We start from the raw sequence: 25,102 nt of genomic DNA on the forward strand, positions 1-25,102 counted from the left end.
AATCTATTATATAGTGTTTATTATTTAATCTATTATATAGTGTTTATCATTTAATCTATTGTATAGTGTTTATTATTTAATCTATTATATTGTATTTATCATTTAATCTCTTATATAGTGTTTATTATTTAATCTATTATATAGTGTTTATCATTTAATCTATTATATAGTGTTTATCATTTAATCTATTATTATATTATTTATCATTTAATCTATTATTATATTATTTATCATTTAATCTATTATATGTTATTTATCATTTAATCTATTATATAGTGTGTATCATTTAATCCACTATATAGTATTTATTATTTAATCTATTATATAGTATTTATTATTTAATCTATTATTGTAGTACTTATCATTTAATCTATTATATAGTATTTATCATTTAATCTATTATTATATCATTTATCATTTAATATATTTTATAGTGTTTATCATTTTATCTATTATATAGTGGTCATCATTTAATCTATTATATAGTATTTATTATTTAATCTATTATATAGTGTTCATTATTTAATCTATTATTATATTATTGATCATTTAATCTATTATATAGTGTTTATTATTTAATCTATGATTATATTATTTATCATTTAATCGATTATATAGTGCTTATCATTTCATCTATTATAATATTATTTATTATTTAATCTATTACATATTATTTATCATTGAATCTATTATATATTATTTATCATTCAATCTATTATATAGTATTTATTATTTAATCTATTATATAGTGTTTATCATTTAATCTATTGTATAGTGTTTATCATTTAATCTATTATATAGTGTTTATTATTCAATCTATTATATAGTGTTTATTATTCAATTTATTATATAGTGTTTATTATTTAATCTATTATATAGTATTTATTATTTAATCTATTATTATAGTATTTATTATTTAATCTATTATATACAAGACAACGCTGGGCGCCCCCCATCCCCACCCCGTTGGTTTATTATATAAATCTCAGGCGTCTGTGTGTTTGTATGTTTGCTTAAGACTTTTGTCATCCACATCTTACCGGCATGAACCTGGCAACGTTAGAAAGAGCGATCTTTCGGACACCTAATGTCGAAAAATTAGGAAAGGAAATCGTCAATTATTTAACGTAGAAATTCCGTTTTGTTTGAAGGGGGAGGGGTCATGTAAACATCTTCATTTTTACGCTGTTTGTTAAGCACGCATGTGCGAGCGGTGGATTCATTGTTTCATTTTAATAAAGCTAAATTTGCAATGTGATAACATCTGTGTGGTACTACTATGGTCGATAAAGTGTTCACTTAATAAACTTGAGTTTTGCATGTTCGCGCCCTGTATGCAGCATGTTGTTTTCTTTTTCCTCTCTCCTATCTTTTAAAATTATCAACTTTCTTACACGCGCACACCATGAGACATTTTTTCTTTTAATAACACGATAAGATGGCACGCAATTCCTTTTTACAAAATCTCCATAAATTAAAATATCTTATTTAACCGTATTTTATGACTGGGCAATGTCAGGTGCCCTCCCGCTAGTCTTCTTTTATATAAAGGAAAGTCATCTGTGTTTTTGTGTGTGTGTTTATGTTTCTACTAAAACCTTTCATCAGCCGCATCCAACTGGGTTGAACCTGGTACCATCTAAAAGAGCAATCCTTCGGATGCATAATATGTGAAAATTAGAAAAAAAAGATTAATTCTTTGGTGGTTAACTGGACCATTTTTTGGAAGGAGGTCAGTTTTTTCATTGCGTTTTTTGCAAGTCACTCACGCAAATCAAACTAAAACTATTTTGTTACATCATAAGTCATGGCCGTAGCAGCAAGCAAATTTTCTAGTAACTTTTTTCTTTTTTTTTCATCTTTCGTGTTTCAGGTTCGAGCCCGCCTGCCAGCGGCTCATTTTTTTTTCTCAGTCACACAGGCAATTGCTGCTATTTTGATTGAAAGGAAAGTTATTTTGGTTCATTTATTAAGGATAGGGATCCAGCACATGGACAACAAAAAGTGCTCAATATCTGAAGAATAGCTACTTCTCTTTGTATCCCTTCTGTCAAAATATCTGGTGGGGAGATTGTTCTTTTATTTTTGAAATTGTTGTGGGTGTATCAATGAAAGTGCTCAATATCTTTAGTATAACAGGTGTGCGCAAACCAAACTTCATGTCGACCCTGGCAACGCCATGTATCCATGCTAGTGTATTATATAAAAGACAGTTTCCTGTGTGTATATACGTATGTATGTCCGACTGAAGCTAGCAATAAGATCTCACTCCTTCACTATTGTTATCCCGTAGTGCCAGAAAGCTTTCTATTCTAATAGTTTATTCCCTCGAACAGCTAGACTGTGGAATTCCCTTCTTGCTGCCTGCCTCCCTGACTGTACTGATATGCAGAAGTTTAAATAAAGTAACATAAACAAATATCTTGTTAATATTTCCTAGACATGGCCCCAATTAGTAGCCCCTTACGTCCAAGTGGCGATATGCTTTGTAAGGGGTGAACATGAGTAAAAAAATAAATATATATATATATATATATATATATATATATATATATATATATATATATATATATATAATAGGATTATAGACAAAACAAAGCCATATATTGGTACCTCAGTATTTTGAAGCCTAATGCTTCTCATCAGAAAAGGGGCTAGGTTGCAAACAGTTCAATACAACATCTAACTAAGGGGATAATTGAGGGGGGATATTAAGGTAACTTTTGTATATCGTCACCATTCCTCCATATTATATTATTCCTCTATCCCTTATAATTCCAAATTTCTCTCAAATGTCCAGTATAACTTAAATTTACCTGTATTAGTTGACCCCCCCAGATACCTTGCATACACCTCATCCATAACTTCCCTATACACCAGATAACTTCATATCCCCCACCCCAATTACACCCTTAGCTAGATGTTGAATTGAACTGTTTGCCACCTAACCTCCTAGCCCCTCTTCTAATTAGAAGCATAAGGTTTCGAAATACCGACGTATACCAATATATGACTTTGTCTTGTCTATAATGCTAGGGCTCCTTCAGTCTTTAACAAACTATGGTTACCCACGAAGGGGTGCCTGTACGTGAAAGTCTTATCTGAAATGGCTCCACTGATGACAAATAAATAAAAATAATGGTTTCGATTATCGGTAATTAATGGGGGTATTCTGGGGCAGAACTAAGATCACTCCCAGACTTATAAAGTTCTGTAAATTTTAAAGAAAATCTGTTCAGCCGTTTCATAGTCTATAAGGAATACACACACACACACACACACACACACACACACACACACACACACAAAATTGCATTTATATAATTGTAGAGAAGGGGCTCCCTCAGATTTTGACAGACTATGGATACCCACGAAGGGGTGCCTGTGCATGAAATTTTTGTGACAGGAGGTGCGCAATCTCCAACCACACCTCTCCTGAGTCGACATTGTTAAATACCAGTGGCAAATGAAGTGTATATACAACACGACTGGAAACAAATGCCGAGATAAGCAGAGAGCACATACAGCGCCTAGAATTCCCAAATGGTCACCCATCTGGTACTAACCAGGCTCAACATTGCTTAACTTCGGTGATCTGACGAGAACCGGTGTGTCAATGCGATTATGCCCGTCCTTAATTTAAACTATTTTCAAAACGATATTCCCTTAATATTTCTATAATGCTATTATTATATTATGGATCCATCGTATGCGTTGAACTCCACACATTTTGATAGGTCCACATTTAAAGACCCCTTCAATACTTCTTTAATCCCTTCAAATATTTCAATCTTATTTCATTTTACTTCAAAGTTATCAGAAATCCAAAGGTCCCTTCCTAGCCTAAAAAAAAAAATTATTTACAAGAGATTCTACACTTATCAAGGCCCGAAGGCCACTCGAAGATAAGGGTTAATAATTATAAGGTGGTCAGTGAAGCAACAGTGTAGCGATCGTTAATGATGAAAATTGGGTAAAATTTGATTATTTAAGGAAACCGCTCAACAAGAACTTGTTTACATTGGACTTGAAGACTGCCATGTGGTAGTCAGCTGGAAAGCAGGTAAGTGAAACAGTTCTACAGGCGGGTTAGGGTTAGGAAAGAAGTTTTGTTCAGGGAATTTGCATTTCGATTTGGACACAGATAGGTAGTGGGGGAAATTGATTTTTGTATGCGATGCATAGGTATTTGAATATTCCATTAAATTTTATCCGACAGATGTTAAGTTAATAAAATGTTAAGAACATTATGTTGTAGTATATCTTTTTTTGTGGTGGATTAAAGCAACTCAAGGATAAGAGTTAATGAGATGGATAGATCAACTGTAAAATGAAGAATGATGACTGGAATTAACAAAATTTAATTACTAAGGACAGCATATGACAAGTATTTGTTGACATAGGATTTGAAGATAACCATGTTGTAGCCAACAAGGGAGCAATCCCGTGATAACGTGTTCATGTATGGAAAGTTATTAAAAAGAAATTCTGTGGAAATTTCATTTGATTTTAAGCATCCAAAGAAAGAAAGGAAAGTCTTTTTGTGGTGGAAGGACGAGTTCTTGCTCTGAATGTTGAACAACGAAGAAAAAAAAGTTTCCAATCTAATAGGTCTCACTTTGTCAACTAAGCTCCAACCTCTGTCCCATCACCGCAGATTTGCATCTCTGTGCCTGTTTTACAAATATTTTAATGGAATGTGCTCTGATGAACTCATTGCACTTGTGCCCCCTCAACATATCCTCGACAAACCTGCTTAGCAACAAAATCTCACCCCTTCCTGTTGAGGTCCTTAAATGCCAGAAAGCTTTCTACTCTAATAGGTTCTTCCCTCAAACAGCTAGACTTTGGAATTCCCTTCCTGCTACTTGCTTCCCTTACTGTACTGATATAGAAAAGTTTAAATGTAATGTAAAGCAACATCTTGTTAATCTTTCCTAAGCATGATGAACCTAAATAGCAGCCCCTTTCGTCGATATGCCTTGTTAGGGGTGAGCATAAGTAAAAAAAAATGAAGATTAAAGCTCAGTCGAGCACCTATGGATGAAATAATGATGTGGAGAAAGAGTAGCAATGTCTCTTTGAATGTACAAAGTAGCGGGACACTTTAATTTTGCGACCGAAGTTGAAATACAAAGTTGCCTCACTATGTTGATCACAGGCTGTCATCAGGCCAACTCTTTGAAAGTGATGGAAAAATGGTCATGTGTCAGGATCGACTGCTCTAAACGGTTGTTAAATGATGACCAATAATAGATGGTTAGAAATGTCGGAAAGTCAGACACTTGACCCAACTGATGAAGATAAGATGATCAGTGAGAGGCTGACAAGCCAAGAAAATGCTTTCTTTCTGAAGGATTTTTGCCATCATTTCAGGAACCAATTCTAGTTTTGGTGTGAAGAGTCTAAAAGAAGGTTGATATGAATTTATCTTTCATTGCTATATATATATATATATATATATATATATATATATATATATATATATATATATATATATATATATATATATATATATTTCTCTCTCTCTCTCATATATATATAGATATGTATATTTAGGTAGCATATTTCATTAAATAAGATAGACGTTTTTTGTCTATTAATTCTGTTTTTGATCCTTTCCATTTCCGAAAAACGGTCTTCACTTCTGGCAGGAACTGGCTGATGTAATCGCCATATTTGTTGTGAGTAAAAACTACTTTCCAATCCCTCTGGATTCATCATTAGGGATAGATTGATCTAACTGGTTTTAAACAATATATATATATATATATATATATATAGAGAGAGAGAGAGATAGATATATATATATATATATATATATATATTTCATCATATGTATTTCATCTTTCGAGAATCATCAGTGCAGGGTGTCACGATTAATACCAGTTGATAGATTCGAACCCAGCAAGAGTATTATATATATATATATATATATATATATATATATATATATATATATATATATATATATATATATATATATTATTATATATCTAAATTACAACGAGTATTTCCTGTATTTTAATTAAAATAGTAATTTCACTATTACATTAAAATACACTTAGCTCTTTAGAATATTATTCTAATCTCCTTTAAATTTATATATATATATATATATATATATATATATATATATATATATATATATATATATATATACTAAACTACTCGTTGTCCCTTAAAGGGTAAAAGACAAATATGTTGAAAATAAAATATTGTGTTTTATTATCTGAACGTCTGTGTGTGTGGGCCCTGTCGGTGGGGCATTAGAATACGCTGACTGCCCCCCTGCAGAAGGTAAAAGTCCCTCAATGGGGGTCCTGGATATGACCTTAAACTATATCCAGTGGTGAGGCCCCAGCTTGCGGGCTCTGGGGAGTGTGAAGCCACCCTTTAATTGCCATTGCTCCCAGGTCCACTCTGACCCGGAGTGGTAGTACCTGTTAGGGTTCCAACTATGGGTTGAATAGAAACTGACTTGCAAAAAACAAATATATTCTATTAAAAAAATTTTCTTCAAAATCACCGGAGTCGGCATTAAATAACTTGAAAAGGGTTGATATGCCGTAAAACAAAAACAACCAACAACCAACCTGTGTGTATGTATGTCTGGTTACGAATAGGCTCCTCTATGGTTGACTTTTTTAAAAAACTGATTACATATAATGATAGAAGATGTATCGAGACACAGGAATGGATATGTTTGATCTGGCAGAACGGTAGTTCATTAAAATTGTGGGGTCTGCGTTCGCGCCTGGTCCACAAAGTATGGAAATAAAAAAATTGAAAATTAAAAAAAATACGTTTACAAGTGTTTTTGATATAGATGTACATAAGAATACTTTGATAAGTATGTTTCAACTTAAATAGGGATGGTATAATAAAATTGTGGGGTCTGCGTTCGCGCCTGTACTCCATGGAAATATGGCACAAACTTTAACAAAGACTTTTCATATCTATTTGCGTAAATATACTTTGATAATTATGTTTTAGTTTGAAGAAATATGTTACAATAAAATTATTGGGTGTTCGTTCGCACCTGACCTCCATAGAATGTTAATGTCACAAAGTTTAACAAGGTTTTTAAAAAGGGGTGAAGGTCCACAATAACACCTTAACTTTAATCTTAATTCACGTTAGCTTTTATTTATTTTTTTGAGTTGAATCATATTGTGTCGAATAAATTCACCTCTTAAATTCATGTTCTTATTAAAGTGAAAGCCAAAAAAAAGTCGGAACTTTAGACAATTCTCGACACAAATTTTACATAACTCTGTTTTTTTCCTTCTGCACTTGCACGTGGCACTCTTTCGAAAATAGATAAATAATAAAAAATAAGAACGTTACTTGCTATTGTGTCAAAAGAAGGAAAAAATCCTGCTCACGTGGTTACGTGTCTTTTTAAAAACATTTACATAACCTTTTTATTTTTATTTATATATCTGTTTAAGCTTTTTTATCAGTGTACTAGGAGGAATTCAGTTGATTACAACCCTTTTTGTGTGTTCTTTACATTACAATAGTACAACACTGAATTCGACGGCACAATACTACACCGTTCAATACTGTAAAACTGAAACGAAGCTGTTCTGCTTGAAAAGGGCGCCATTTTCTTCCTATTCATATTTATATCAATTCTTTGCTTTAAAAAACTAAAGTAATTACGTGTTTACTTTTTTAATATCCCATTTTGCTGTTTCGGATTATTTTACTAAAGTAAGTAAAGCTTCATTATTTTTCAAAACCGTTTTTGTTTCTTTGTTTTTCGATATTTCATCGATATTATTTAGTTAGAGTGTTTAGCAGAAAAGCCAACAAACAACTACCCGAAAAAATAAATATATAATATATAAATGTTACCGTAGTCAATAAAAGTTCAGTTCATGTTTTTGTTTTCTTTGTTTTGAAATAGTTTTTAATGCCCTTTGCTTGAAATAATTTCAGCAAACCGAAATTAAAACAAAATTTGAGGCGATAACTACTTAAATGAATTTATATATAAACTACACATGCCATAATCGAATATGCCTCAAGTACAAAATAACGGAAAACATTAAAATATGTTTATAAATATTCCTTACGTTGACGGAACTCTCTTAAATTGTTAACACAGAATGCTCAGGTGCCCTTCAAATTGAAAACGGGGCTCTCCATTTCAAAGTTGCTGCCATTTTGATTTTTTAAAACTGGTTTGTGAATTATAAAAAAAATGTTCTTTTTACAAACTACTTAAAATACAAACCAATGAACTTTTCTACCATAAAAGTAACTTTTATTGACTACTAGCGAGGGGTACCCGGCGTTGCCCGGCTGTTTTTCGGGGTATGTGAAAAAAACCCGAAGCGTTGACGACGCTCAGTTGAAAAAAAGTAAAGTGTTAAAATAACAAACAGGTGCGCGTTTTTGATTGACGTGACGGCGATAGGTATTCAGCAGTTACGATTTTGTGCGGGACAGTTTTGAATAAATCGGTTTGTTTGTTTTTAAAAACCCGCTCCCTGTTTATTAGGAGGAGCAAAATGAAAGCTACAGTCTGATATGACGAAGTCGACATTGAACAAACGTTACTTAGCTCTCTTGAGACAACTGGCTTTCGGCTTGTGATTAGAGTCGAGTTTCGCTTTTTTATATACCGAAAACCGAATGTAATGCGTGCCGATGTGGGAAATGTGGAATAATTAAGGTTTGAAAGTCAATAAAATTAAATAGACAGGCGAGCTCCGTGGGTAACTCTGAGATATTACAATTTATAGATGATATAAAAAGTTTTAAGAAGTTGTGAACCGAGCAAGCGCTTCTTTGAAAGGAGCCTTTCGTGGACATCGAGGAAAAGCGTACATACATACACACATACATTTTCGCTTTTATATATATAGATGGTAATATTTATTTCTTGAAAATTTATATTATTATATATATATATAAAATTTTCTCTTTGTAAGGAAACATCATTTTGTTGGTTACTCTTGGCTACGAATAGAAACAAAGTTGATATAAAAAAAAATATATTTTCGCAAAAATTATCTTTACTTTCATCATATTTTGCTTAGGGTAAAATTTTTGAGTATCAAAAGCTATCTCTTTACAACCCCCTCCTTTTCATAACCTGTCATACTTTCATCAATCACAGTTCATTTTCTGTAGGCTGTTTTTGAACCCAGTCAACGACGGGTACTTATGCTAGTATATATATATATATATATATATAAATATAAATACATTTTCTTATGATATATATATCAATCTTTATTTAAGAAGCTCAATGTTATTACAGAGCAATATAGAGAATAAATGACAAAAAGTTATATTCCAAAATTCATGATGTTGACCATCTTATAATTTATTCCTTTAATTCAGTTGACTTATACAATATATATATATATATATATATATATATCAATTTTTACGATTCCGATTATAGAAATACTTATGTCTGCCCCTTTAAGAACTGGGTTCTTATTGTCGAGTACTTTATATTTAAATGAAATAATTCGGTCATTTAAGCCCACATGCGCAGATCATGATGCTAAAATCACTCTAGACCTTCTTGAATGACATTTATGATTTATATAAATGTTAATTTCAACTATATTTTTCGCCGCGGTTAATATTGGCTGAGTAGCTTGTTCCTTGCTAATGAAGTCAGAGTTGGCTTCGTGGCCAGGTTCAAATCTTCTAACCGGCGATAATTGTTACCCTCTGCATTGATGGTTCGCAAAAGAATGAAACACTAGTGCCTGTAGATATAAAAAATAATTATAGTAATAATTATATATATATATATATATATATATATATATAGTAAGTTATAAAATATATATGGCGATTAAGCTGCACTGAATATTCTGCGTTTCATTCACTCTAGGACTCTTCAGGCTTATGCGCAAATTTTCTGGTTGCCTGTCGTTTTTATATACGCACCTTCTATTGAGATTTTAGTTAGCCAATCAGCTTTCTATTATCCACCACACCCTTCCTATTAGTCAATGAACATGCACTTACAGGACAAAGGCCTATTTGACCTATAGTTGACCTGTTCCTTTGTGTGTGCTCTATTTAGCCTGGATATCTAGTTTCTTGACCTGTTTTAAATCTAGGTTATGTTGTTTTTTTTATGTTTATATATATATATATATATATATATATATTTATATAATGTACATACATATATGTGTGATAGTTTATGCATATTCATGTTTATTTAATTTATTTATTTGTTTATTTTCTATTGTTTTTGTTAGTTTTAAAATTATTTTGTATCACTATCCTAGAGTAAATTTTATCTTGTGAACACAGTTGTTTGCTATTTCTCTTCTACAGTTTAATAGATGTTGGGGTTCTTTTAAAGTACAGGATAGCAAATTTTTCATGAAGCCATGATCTACATGGGTCGTCTAGGTCTCTACATGTGGTAGCTTTTCTTATTATTTTCCATTCGACTATCGGCGAATGTCCGCTTTTCTTGAGTTCCCAGTATTTATTTGCTAGCGTTGTTTTCATACGGTGTTTTTTTTATTGTTGAATGTACTTTTGTGGTCATAATATTGAGTTGAAATTGAAAATGAGCGATAAATGAAGTAGTTATATATATATATATATATATATATATATATATATATATATATATATATATATATATTAGTGATGCGACAATTTCAATATTTCCCCCATTTCTGATGCAATTTCCAATTCTAATTCTTTATATATTTCTAAAATTAGAGGTTTCTTTTTTTTTGCTGGGAGTCTGATTGCCGCAAAAACCCATTTCATATGTGCATATATTTTCAGAAATGTAAAACTACACTTGTGGATTTGACCTGTGGAGTTACTGGTCATATAAAATCAATAAATATTTATCATTTTCTTATTAATATTAGCTGTGAAAAGATAAGTTTTAAACAAAAACAAAGAAATAAAACGATTAAAATTAATCATTTTGGGCATAGGAAAATAAGCCCTAATTTTTCCGATTCCGATATCCTAAAAAGTTCCCATTTTTTATTCCTGATTTACATCCCAATTAATCGTCCCAAAGTTCAGTGAATTTTCCATAAGTGCAACTCGCCTGAAGGAAAATCCAAAAATTTTGTTTCTTTTATGTTTTTTTTTCGATATGAACCATCTTGAGAAAAGCTTGAACAACAAGGATGGAATTTTGATGAACATATAAACAATTTTTGGTTGTCATGACTACGAAATTTCTAATTTCGTACCTAGAATACGGAGCCGTTAAGCCTGATATAGAGATATGGGACAAGAGGGAGAAAGTAGCAACCCTAGTTAAAGTATGAATTAGAGATGTCTAAATTTTTATGGAAGGCTTCCAAAATATTTTTCCCCTTTTTTTTTTATACAAACTAAATATAGCTTACATTACTAACCTTAACGCCTGAGAGTTGTGTTCTTGAATTCATAATGATTAGTTAATTTAAGAGTGAATCATGTACATATAAATATATAAACATGCCTAACCCTAACCTGGCGTTGCCCGGGATTGTATGGTGATTGCAGCTAATGTAAACTTGGAAATTTTACTGAGAATTTTAAAAAAAAAAAAAAAGGGGGGGGGCGGGAGACAAAAAAAAATCTTGAATATGTAAAAGCATAGTTAAATGAATAAAAAAAAAAAAAATTAGAAAAATGAAAATCAACATGATCCCGGGTAATGCCTGTCCATGAATAAGAAAACGTGTAAGTTTGAAAAATAAAAATAGGGAAATAAAAATTAATATAAATACGATCTCTGATGACGTTTGGTAGATTCAGCATTTAAAAGTAAACTGCATTCACTTAGTTTTCTGGTTAATGCCACCCCGCCTTTTTTTTTTTTTTTTTTTTTTTTTGTATGAGCCAGCAAGATAAAATCACCAAAGTTGTAGAAGTATCACATAGATAAAATATAAAGCTGTGTGTATGCATATGTATATTTATGATTTTGAATTCAAAATCCCCCCCTCCATCTTCCCGCCTAAAATGTGGATGGAATTAAGAAGCATGATATAAAAAAAAAAAAAATAGGTAACATTTCAGACAAACCACATACCATTTCAGCGGTTCCAGGTGGTTTCCTTATTGCTTTGCAGAGATGAGGATCGATAGCAATGCTGTCGTAAACCTTGTAAACATGACTGCGAATAAAATACAGTTCATCAAATGCACAGTTTATTCTTTAACCTAAAATAAAAAAAGTTATAAGGGAGTCACCAGTTATCAAGGCCCGAAGATCACTCGAGTATAAGGGTTTTAGTGTAGTAAGCGTTAATAGAGTAGATTTGGTAGAATTTGAATTATTTAGGGGAACAGCTCAACAAGAACTTGTTTACATTGAACTTGAATGCTTCCATATTGTAATTGGCCCGTAAGCAGGCTAATAGAACAGTGTTCAACAGCATTGAAAAAACCTTGGTTACAAGTGTATAATGTTGATGCACCCACGATCATAAATGTAATATTCAGTCGAGTTTGCTTGTTGGGTTGTCACAATGTTTGTTTGTATACAATCTAGCGTCTATATCGCTTGACAAATTGTCACCAAACTTGTTTAAAGTATCGGTTATGGTCTAACTTAAAAATGATTTAATTTTAAAATATCTAGGTTAAGGTCATAGAAAAGGTGGAAGTCATACTTTTGGCAACAACTTTGGTTTTGTTCATTGTAGTGACTCACTATTTGGTCCATATTGTAACCAATGAAGTCCTATATCTTATATATTGACCTTTTTTAACATTTCACCTGATCAGATAAATATTTCTTTTAATTTTCAAACTTTGAGATTTTAGTTCATCCTTATGGTGTCATACGGAGGTATTCATTCTCATTTTTATTATATTATAGGTTTTTAAGCTATAACTGACTTTCACTACATAACTATAATTATTAATCTTTAAGGAATCGTCAATGTCCATTTCAATGAAACCATAAAAATTATGAATAAAGAAAAATTATTGTGATGTAATTATCATATGTTTTACTTTGTCTGGATTGGAACTCTTCATACATTTCCTTCTTTTAGAACCATGTTAAAATTGAAAGGAGAATAGAAAGTGGATCTTCGGTTTACTTTCGGCAGCCGCATAACTCTTGCTTCCCCCATTTTGTCCTTTATTCCTCACATTCCAGAAGCGATGTTTCTGACAAAAGAAAAAGAATTACTGTTTTCTGAGTCAGAATCTATTTCATCTACCACTTATTCTTGGCAAATTTTGATTTTGAAGTATTATTTTTAGCTCCTTACATCAAGTGGCTTCATGCTTTGTCTGGAGCGATTTCTATAATATATATATATATATATATATATATATATATATATATATAATGAAAAATTTTGGCATGTTTTCTGATTGGCATTAACTTGATCGTTTATTTAATCCTTATGAAGGTATATTCTAACTGTTTTAACTGTTCCTGTTCTTTTAATTAAAGAATCTTTTCATTTTTTTTTCCATTTATATATACTTCCGGCTTTTTATTTTTATTTTTTTCTCATTTATATATACTTCCGGTATTATTTTTTTTTTATTAGAATTATTATTATTTATTTTTTTTTTACATTTATACATACTTCCTACTTTAATTTTTTTTTTTTTCTCATTTATATATACTTCCGGCTTTTCATTTTTTCCCCTTCTCATTTATATATATACTTCCGGCTTTTCATTTTTTTTTTTCTTCTCATTTATATATACTTCCGGCTTTTTATTTTTTTTTATCCATATCATAAATCCATCCCTTTACTCAAAACACGCTTTTTCTAATTTCTCGATGAAACCATTGCAAATGACTAGGGAGGGCAAGAAAGTAAATAGCAAGTCAAAAAATTCCCTCATTTCATGAAATGAGTTTAGAAAGAAATCTTTAATTATAAATCAAAGGCTAATGATAGCTTTATTTTTTTTTTTTACTTTATATCATAAGAAATGTTAATTTATGAAAAATTTATTCTATTCTATGGTTATATATGAATATTGATGCAAACACTCGCAGAAATCTTTGCTTTTGACTGCAGGTGTGTACTGTTCATTATATTTGTTACTGTTGTGACTATAAGAAGGATGACAAGCACTTATGTATAAAAATATTATAGTAGGTACTTACTTCCTGGGCAGCCCGGTGAGCATTCTCCAGAAGGGCTGCCTCAAGCAGTAAGCAATAAACCTTTCTCCACCTGAAAGAAGGGAAGCAATGACCTAAGAGGGTGGACTTTCTAGAAACTACCCAGAATGACATCTCGGTCCAACAGATGCAAGGTCATTCTCTGCTCAAAAATGCCCCAAACTCTGTTAGACTGTGTTGGGGATGTGTCCTTGACTGACATGAATACAACCTACTCAAGGTGTGGCAGGTAAATATTATTGTATATCTTTATTGCATGTTTGCAGTAAATGAGTAAATGAGTAGGGTCATTTAACTGATAGAAGTTGCTCTCTAAAATTTCTGTCAGTCCAAAATGGAACCCAATAAAAAAAGCATATTTAGACGTTGACATATCCTCAACTGCAATGCCTATTCCGGGATTAGTGCTACCAGATCAGGCTATCTGAAGATGTTGGCTTTTTATCTCTTTGCAAAACTTAATCATGTTCTGCAAAGCCAAAAAACAAAAAAAGAAAAAAAGAAAACGATCTTTCACAAAAATGATCGAACTCTGCATTAAGCAACCCTGAAAGAGTTGATATGACGTAAAACAAAATAACCAAGTCAAATATTATGAGCGAATGTTTGAGGATGTATAGATCTTGAAGAACCTTTACCAAAATGGCTGAACCTGAAAATGGTTGATTTCTCTGTAGAACAGGACTACCAAATCAAACCATTCCGAAATTGTGCTGACTAACATGACCTAGCCACTACCTGAGTGTAACAGAACGTATATGAGCGTGTGGGAAAATATCAGCAGATAGCTGGCTTGCGGAGATATTGGCAGCAGTTGCCAGAAAAGGCACTTATGCAAATTAGGAAGTATGCGCAGCCTTGCATGACAAGAAAAAAGAGAAAATAGACCCATGTGGTTAGGATAAGCAAAGGTGCATTGAAAAAGGTGGGCGTGTAAAGTCGAAGGCGAGAAATGCCAGTGTGTGATTGAGACGAAATGTGTTTACGGGGCAAGACAGACGTGTGGCCCGTGATGGCGGTGAGAGACTTTTAAGCTGGTGTTGAGACGGCAGAGTTTTGTTAATCTCATGGCAGATGAAATGAACAATTACAAAAAACAAGAAACATTGTTTGGAATGTAATGGTAATAAATGCTTTTTTTGCTAAAACAGAAAAAAAAAAAGCAGAGTCGGATTTATTTATTTTTGTTTGTTTGTTCCTTTGCGACGGTACCAGACGGCGTGGGGGTCCGAGAGAGGTTTGAACTGTAGCGAACACGTTATATGAGTACCTTTCCTGTATACCGTCCAGTTATGTATTGTTTAATTAAGGAACACGTGTATTTCTTTTGATGTATCTACATCGACAGCCAGATGTCTTTTTCCGGCCAAGTGTTATATCAGTCAGCTGCATGAATTCCTGACCCTAACCCTAACTCTAACCCCAGGGATTAATATTCAACACAATTTTGTAACTTAAATCACTTGAGCAAAGTCCACCGGACTGAACAATATTAGAATTAGGGTTTTATATTTATTTAACAAAAGATAAATTAATCTCAAAGATAATCTTCTTTTAAAATCTGTTTCCTCAAGGCTTTCTATATGATTTAATTGCACAAAATACATGCTAAAACATTCAATCGTTTTGGTATTGAGTTATGTTTGAAAAAATCCCATTTTAATTCTTCTAATTAACTGGCACCTCCCAGATGTAACAGCAGTACACCATCTTAGGACGTATCTTATTCTTATATAGGGTTGAGGATTGCATCCGGAGTCTGCTGTACATTGAAATTGGATAGAATGCATTAGAATTGATGGACAAATTTGTAAGCAACATTAAATCGTTTCTTATTATTTGGATTCTTTGAATTACTGTTCTCATCTTGAGTGTTCATATAACGTCTGACCTTCTTCAGGTATATCTTGTTAAACTCTGACCTTCTTCAGGTGTATCTTGTTAAACTCGTAGTAGATCAAGTACTTGGTAAATGTATATATATATATATATATATATATATATATATATATATATATATATATATATATATCGTTTTGTGGATCATTAATTAAAGTAATTTAATAAAAAAAAAAAATAGAATAAATTACTAAAACCTTCTTTTTTCTTTTACCTTACTATCGTTCTAACAACTTTTGAAATGCATCATGGGAGTCGTCTTGTGTGAGCGTATCAATAACTCTCATCACCGGCTCTTTTATCTCCGCAATTGTCTCATAACGACAACCTCTAAGGTTTCCATTGAGCTTAAGAAATAACCAAATGTCACAGGAAACAAGGTATGGACTATGGGATCTTAATTGATCATTTCGGCCATCTCCCTGTTGTCATGACAACGTCTTTCTTTCTGATCTTCTCTGAGCATCCTTGGGACAAACTTCACACAAATCTTCCACATCTTCATTTCCTTGAAAATAATTATAAGCACAGTTCCCACACTGACATCAAACTGTACACTTATTGTCTCCATAGACACACAACGGTCTTTATCAATGAAATTCTTTATTTAGCCAATCATTTCTGGTATTCTAACTTCCTTACTCCTCCCACACATCTCATCAGCCCTCAGACTTCCTGCCTTCCTTGTATCTCTTCTGCCACTCAAAAACTGATGCTTGATTCATGCAAGATGGTCGAAAAGTAATCTGAAGTATTCCATACGTTTTTGTGGCATTTTCCTAAATTTAAAACAGAATTTTATTGCATGTTATTCTTCTAAAGTGTCCTCACGTCCATATTGCATTTTTGAAATTCACCAGCTGTGACAATCAAGCTTTAATACGGTGTATTCCAATTCCTGCTGTAGCTGGTCATTTGAACATGCAATCATAAAAATTGGTCAGTCATTTCATAAGCTGTACAGCAATAACATATTGAATTTTCAAGAGTCTATGACAATTTTAAATGCCTGGACAAAAAAGTTTGGAGACACCTCGTATCATAAACTGAAGTATCTATACCAGGTGAGAGGTGTATACTAGATATGAACGAAAAATGATACATGACAAAAATAAGGTGCTTATTCAGATTGGTACTTATAGCGATAAACAAAAATCAAGAAAAACTTTTATATTGTACCTACTTGTGACGGAATGAAGATTGTATATTCAAAAATTAATGAAGTATTTTTATTTATGAAAAACAAATTTGTGGTTTTTTACCGAGGACAGATAATTAGTGATTATTTTGACAGTTTTCATGTGAATTAGAGTTGTCTACCCTTGTCTACCGATTCGTTGATTGTAAAATGGACGTCTTTTTGTCCTCATTGAAACTGATTAAAATTTGGCTTTCTTGGATAAAAAAAATTAAAACTACTTGATCAAATTACATGATTTTTGGAACTTTCCGTACATAAATCATACAGACATTTCTGTATTTTCTTTAATTTTAAATGCCTCCATAAGTGCCAACCTGAATAAGTACCAAAAAGCCTTAAGGCAACAAACGTTGATTAACTCGGCTTTAGTATAATAAAAGGTAGATATGAAAGAAAAATTGATTGATGAGGAATATTGAACTCGAGTGAAGGAATGGCGTGAACTCCTTTGCCAGATTTTGCCTTTTGACAATTGAATTATTTTCCCTGGCATTTTTTCCTATTTTTCTTTTCTTTTTTTTCTTTTTTTATTTTTTCAGTCTTTCAAATTTTTTTAGCATCGATTTTCATTGCTTTTTTGTCCACTTTCCATTAATGTTTCACACCCTCTCTTCTTTCATTCATTTATTACTCTCTCTTTTTAGCTCTCTCTTTCTTTCTGTCTCTTTCACTTTCTATCCCTGCCCACTCTCTCTATCTCCCTCTTTCTCTCACATTTTCTATCTCTCTTCCTCTTTCTTCTCCCTCTTTCTATCTCTCTCTCCTTTTCTATCTCCATTCCCTCTTCCCCTCCCTCTCTATTCCCTTCTCCCCTCCCTCTCTTTCCCTTTGTCTGTAACATTTTCTATTTCTTCTACTCTATCTCTCACTTTTTCGCCCTCTCCTCCTCACTCTCTTTCCCTTTTTCTCTTTACCTCTCTCTCTCTCTGTCTCTCACACTTTCTATCTCTCTCCCTCTTTTCCCCATCTCCTTTCTTTCCGTCACACACTTTCTATCTCTCCCCTCTCTCATTACCTCCATCCTCATTATTAATATGCTTCGGTTATTTTCCTGAAACTAATGATTTGTTGTTTCTGATTTCTCCGATCCATTTGTTCCGCTGGATAACTTTCTTTTTCTGCAGAAAAAGAGGCTCAATTCAAAGTAATTCTCCACCGATAATCCCCTTCTCTCCTGTCATCTTCATCCAAGCTCATTAAAATTGATGAGCCAATATTTTGCACAAGATCTCAGAATCCTTCATCTTCAGGATTCCAGACGATCAGATAATTCTCCTCCAGCTTGAGATTATGTTCACAACAAACCGCAAATTTTATTTCAATGGAAGATCTAAAAAAAAAAAATCAAGTGTTAACTCCTTTCCTTTGCCTTACACTTGATCTCTATATGAGATGCATGGATATTCGAATATTCCATTAAAGTTCTCTGTTACCTTTCAAATGTAGAGAAGCTGCACCAATCCTCATGGTAGCCATATGGGGGGAAATTTTATTTTGGCTTTGAATATTATGTTATTTTGAATATTAAGTCAAGGATATTTTGTAGGGTGAAATATCCTCATGCCAGGTTATCCTGACAAACCTTGGACATTCGAGGACAGTGTCTAGTAGGCATTGAAGTTTTCTCCTAGGAATTCAAGTTTTCTTTGTTATGGGCGCCAATCGAGGATAGAACTGCCGTCTATCAACAAGATAGCTTTGGATTCGACCCCTAACCCTGACTCAGGATGGGTGCTAGTCTAGCCACATTGGAGAGCTGTGATGCAGCAACAAAACAGTTTATCTGTGGATGACTAATATATATATATATATATATATATATATATATATATATATATATATATATATATATATACTAGCGGGGGTGTACCCGGCGTTGCCCGGGTGTTTGGAGGTGTGTATATATATATATATATATATATATATATATATATATATATATATATATATATATATATATTCAATTTTCTTATTTTGTCTAAGTCAGAGGTAGGCCTCCTATCAGATGGCAGACATTCACCCACTATCTAATACGTTTCAACTGGGACATCTTTTTAAGATTTCTCAGTTGGAGTGTATGAGATGTAAAATATATATATATATATATATATATATATATATATATATATATACCGTACTTTGGGATAATTGCGCCAACTAGCTAAAAGCTTTTGGCAAAGACGCATATAAAGAGCACTTTTTTTTTAGTTGGCACAATTACCCCAAAGTACGGTATATATATATGTGTGTGTTCGTGTGTATATCTCTCTACTTATATTTATATATAAAACGTACTTTGTGTGTCTGTAAGTTCATTCCCTATTGACTGCAAAACAGTTGGGCCGATTTTTTGTTAATTCCACATAAATGTTCTTTGTGTCAGGGCATGTTCTTTTCTTTTTTCTTTTTTTTTTAAATTTCATTTTCACCCAAAACAAGGCACAGGTGGCTACTATCTAGGACATAATTTGCAGGGGTACTATGTAGGGAGTTGAGCAGCAAAATGTCTGTTCACATTACACTTGAACTTCTGCATGTCAGTACAGTCGAGGAAGCAGGAACCCAGAAAGGAATTCCAAAGTCTAGCAATTCTGGGGAAAAAGCTATTAGAGTAAAAGGCTTTCTTACATCTGGGGATTTCTACTGTGTAGGGGTGGGATTTTGCTGCTTGTAGGGTTTGTTGGAAGTATTTACGTCGAGTGGGTGCAAAGGCTTGTAGTTGTTGTCAGCAAATATACGCATCTAAGAGACAAGTTTATCAGGGAGGTCATTTATGAATATCAGGAAAAATATAGGTCCAAGGATCGACCCTTGAAGTATACCTGCATTTATGTCTTATTGTTTTGACATACGACCATCTGGGTGATTTTCAGATCATCTAGTGTGGTTTTTGTCAGTTGAGGGAAATCTGGAAGGGAGTGGCTTTCTTGGTCCAAAGTAGAGTTGGAGGCAAACCGCCGGGCAAGCAGATTAGCCTTCTCGGAGCATATTTTTAATAGTTCAGCTGGGATGAGATCAGTTTCACATGCTTTTGAGGTGTCTAGTTTTTTATGATGTCATGTACTTAGGTAGGTTCAAGGTTACCACCCTTGTGCAGCCTAACATCACAAATATTTTTGAGAAGTTTTATCAGCTCACAAACAGAAGGGTCTAGCATATTAAATCAACAGTACGTTATCTGATAAGACATGGGTTCGTTCGAAATGAATGTTTCTATTTAGAGCACAACTGAACCATGATATGTGGCTTTTCAACTTTTAATTCAAACCATTATATAAAACAATTTTATAAAATCAACAGTAAATTCTCTACAGTGCAATGTACACTACAATGTATTGTAGATTGTCACTGTAGGGAAGCATGTGAAGCTTCCCCAGTGCACTGCAATGGGTCCCCATTTAGAGTAGGCAAATAAGCGATTTGATTGAAATATGGGCAATTTCACCAATTTCGGCAAAAATAAAAGTATTGGAAGTGTGGAACATTCCTTGATCGTCATTCAATCCCGGGTAACGTCGGATCTCTCCATATATATAGATATACATACACACACATACCAGGTTATAAGTATTCAAGAGAGATAACTAATGAATTTAACAAGGTTATTAAGAGTGCTCAATAAAAGAAGAGCAAGATATATTTTTATTGATATAAACAAATTTGCATGGTTGCGACACTAGACCTGCTAATGTTTCGGACAAATGGTCGGTTAAAACCAGAAATCCTTATCAGGTGACTTAATAAATGGTTTCTTTCCACAGAAGAAACCAGTCCTCGAAAAAAAAACCCGTCTTTCAAAAAGAAAAGTTTTTTGTTTTTTTTTGAGGATTGGTTTCTTCTGTGGAAAGTAACCACTTATGAAGTCGCTTGACGAGGACTTCTGGTTTTAACCGACTATTTGTCCAAAACATTAGCATATCCAGTATCATGAACATGTAAATTTGTTTATATTTACGTCATTCAATGGCGTAATAAAAAGAAAAAAGGTAATTTCTCTCCCAATTTTCGGATTTGTAATCATCTCAAATGCATTTAATTTCTTTTAAAATTGATAACTGCTTTTTCTTCCGATGAGTTAAGGGCAAAATAAATTCATTAATTGATATAATAATTAAATGAATGATTTTGCGCTATGAAACAGCTGTCAAGAATTGTGCATGCCAAACATAATTTAAGAAATAAATGGTAAGATGGTCAACATTTTGAAATTTAGAATACAGACTTTTGTCATTTATTTGTTAAATAACATGCTCATGACTGTGTAGCAACATTATTGCTTATGTAGAAACAAGTAAAGAATATATCCTGCTCAACTTCGATATTGAGCAATCTTCATTACTTACTATACCTCTGGAAAGCAATAACCTCATATATATATATATATATATATATATATATACATATATATATATATATATATATATATATATATATATATATATATATATAACTACTTAATCTACTCACATAAAATTAATATACGAAAATATAGATTTATGCGTAAACTTTAAGTATTTACTTCAAAAGTGCTCAATACGTAGGTAGAGCTAGTTAATAAGTTATAAAATGTATATGGCGATTAAGAGCATAAACCTGAAGAATCCTAGAGTGGATGAAACGTGAAATATTCAGTGTAGCTTAATCACTATATACATTTTATAACTTATATATATATATATATATAACCTCATTTTTCCCATTTTCTTTGGGAAGTTTGTTCAACCGAGGTATGGGGCATCTTGCTGGATATTAGACATTACATTCATCTGCAATCTCATATATTCCAACCGAGAGATCTTTTCAAGATTCTAAACGTCCCTTTAAGTGCAATTGTTAGAGCCAACACAAGACACTTAAATGTACATTCAAGTGATATCTATTATGTAACAGCTAATCAAGAGTGGACATTTTCTGCGTGTCAGCAATTGGGGTTTATTTCTTTTCTTTAGTGAAAATAAGACCGCAGTAGTCGAGATGAAGATGGAGGGGAGCTTCTACAATTTTGGATTTACGTTAAATTCAATTCTCAGGTTTGTTAATTGCATTTGTCTCATCCTACAACGAAAACGTCTGTAAACGTACGTACACAAGTGATGTCATTACTATAGATGTTTGTGATGATGCGGGAGTCGAAAAAAAAAAAAAAAAAACTGCAACAATTGATAAGAATTAAAACGTACAAGTTCATTAGTACTGAAACCATCGATGCATTGATTGATAAGTGAGGCTTATTTCACCCTTATTGGTATTATTAGTAGCAATGATCGGCACTAGTTTCATGCATAATTTGTGTTGCTGCTCTTTGCCGTCTTGTTGTTGTTGTTATTGTTGCTGTAGTAGCGGTAGCGGTAGCACTGTGAGTAGTGAAAATCCGTACGGATGGAGATGAGATTGGGTAAAAGGAGGCGGAGCTGATGAGAAGCAGACAATAGAAGCAACAGTAAAGCCGATAGCATCTCTCTCTCTCTCTCTCTCTCGATCTCTCTCGATCTTTCTCTCTTGATCTCTCTCTTTCTTTCTCTCTTTCTTTCTCTTTCTCTCATTCTCTTGCTCTCACGTTCTCTCTCTCTCTCTCTTAATCTCCCTCCCTCTCACTTTCTCTCTTTCTTGATTTTCCTCCCTCTCACCTTCTCTCTCTCTCTCTTGATCTTCCTCTCTCTCATTTTCTCTCTCTTGATCTCCCTCCCTCTCACTTTCTCTCTCTCTCTCTCTCTTGATCTCCCTCCCTCTCGCTCTCTCTCTCTCTTGATCTCTTTCTTTCTCACTCTCTCTCTTGATCTCTCCCCTCTTCCTCTCTCACTCTCGATCTCATCTCATCTCTCTATCTCTCTCGTAGCTGTATCTGTATATACTGAAGCTGGCAATTATCACCATGGCCATTGGCAAGGTTGTAGTGTTTGCATTTGAGTAATATGGCTGTATATTTCCAATCCATTCTAGACACGTTATTAGCGTTACTTCATCATCCACACTGAGCTCTGCGCTGTTTAAAATTTGTCACTCCTGTTGCTGTTTGCTGTTGCGGCCACCGTTCTCTCTGCTAATGTCTTATGTTTGCGGATGTATCGGATCTATCTGGAAGCTGGAGAATACCTTATATTTGACAAATGGAAAGACCTGATCTCCACCAGGTGTAATCGTTCGGAAGAGAGGAATATTTTTTTAAAAAATCAAAAAGGTGGAAAAAGATAGTGTTACACACAGACACACATGCATATATATATATAAATATACACTAACATACGCACATCTATACACATCACAAGCACATACACACACGTATATATATATATATATATATATATATATATCCATCACATACACCTATTTATATGTACACGTTATAACTCTACACATCATAAACACACACATATATATACACACATAATACATAAATACACATGTGTGTGTATATAAGTATACTTTCACATGCGTATAATATACAAGTACATACACTGATGAAAAAGATGACAAGAAATGATTAATCCAACGTTTTTAGCTTTGGAGAATAACCCAGGGACAAATGTCACAATGAAGACATGTGCCGAGACCCAGCATCCCGCAACACGGTGGTCAAGAAAGAAATTGATCTCCAACTCTTCTATCTTATTTTCCCGTCGCACCACCAAGACCACAGCTACACAGAGCTCGGCCCACATTCCGCCTGGGAGACCCTCCGTCACAGTGTCCACTTTCTTATCCCGCGTATCGCCATCTCGTTCCGCACAGTCATCATCGTTATCGCCGTCATTGTCAACATTTCTACGCCTGACGACCACAGCTTCAATGGCACTACTATCCCCGCAACCTCTACGACGGTATGAATCTCTTCTGTGTGGAGGACATGGCACACATCACTGGTCAGTCCGCTGCTACAAAAAATGAAAAAATTAACCGGTTGAAAAAAAAAAAAAAAAAAAAAAAAATCGGCGAAATAAAAAGTGGAGCTCATCTTGATTTTTTTCCTGGTTTTTATTTACTTGAAATCTTGAATGCTCCAAAGATATATATATATACACATAAATATACATATATATATGTATATTTACCTGTATCAATATTTTGTTCATCCCGCTTAAAACTTGGTAAATGAAAGGAAAAACCCCTGATAAGGGAACAACTAAAAAAAAAGCTAACGGATAATTCACACAAAAAAAAAAAAAAAAAAAAAATTGCTAAACCGCTTCCATAAAAAGGACGCTATATTTGTGTAGCCCTGTTGCTACGTTCACCAAAACCAGCAAGATTTTTGCAGCATGGAGAGCTGTTTACCATGAATCTTCGACGCTACTTTGAACGTACGCTTCCATGCAGAGGTTAAAGATGCAAATTCTAACTAAGGATTTAACACTTGCTCTACGGTATTCTAACTATTACTTCTACTGCCTTTCTGTTTTATTTTACTTCTGGAAATTCCCCCTTCTACTGTGCAGCTATCTCTACGATTCTATCGGACTTCTTCCAGTCTTTATTTTTGACTCTTGTCTGGTGGATTCTGTATTGCAAACCTGCCATATTCTTTTAATTTGGTTCTCATAACAGATTTTGTCATAATGTGACAAGAGAGAAAAAATATTAATTTTCATCCAGATGGATCCCCCCCAAAATAAAAAAAAATTGTTTAATTTTGTTTAATCAAGCTTATTAATTGATTTGATGTTTTCTAAATTTAAAAAAAAATATTTAAAAAAACAAAAAAAACAAAGGCAATATATTTCTTTTAATTAAAAATTAAAATTAGTTCTGCAAAACGAATAATTGTATTAGTGAATATCGATTCTACATATTTTTCTTTTATTTTATAGAATTGTTTATAGGTTTGAGGAAAAAATAAATAAGATTTAGACAAATAACTTTTTAATTAGATATTTTTAAAAAATGAATAC

At 33.0% G+C, this 25,102-nt stretch overlaps 1 protein-coding gene and 1 pseudogene across 2 annotated transcripts in view; one reads left to right on the top strand and one right to left on the bottom strand.

Moving 5' to 3' along the window:
- The window catches only part of LOC145260324 (myosin-VIIa-like), a 965,294-nt gene that overhangs the window by 639,464 nt on the left and 300,728 nt on the right, over positions 1 to 25,102 (top strand). The gene's annotated exons all lie outside the window — the stretch shown is intronic.
- Positions 3,519 to 3,636, bottom strand: LOC145260704 (5S ribosomal RNA; annotated as a pseudogene).

The sequence above is a fragment of the Euprymna scolopes genome, chromosome 36 (assembly GCF_053919585.1).
Source record: "Euprymna scolopes isolate OS-2025 chromosome 36, ASM5391958v1, whole genome shotgun sequence".
Lineage (NCBI taxonomy): Eukaryota > Metazoa > Mollusca > Cephalopoda > Sepiida > Sepiolidae > Euprymna > Euprymna scolopes.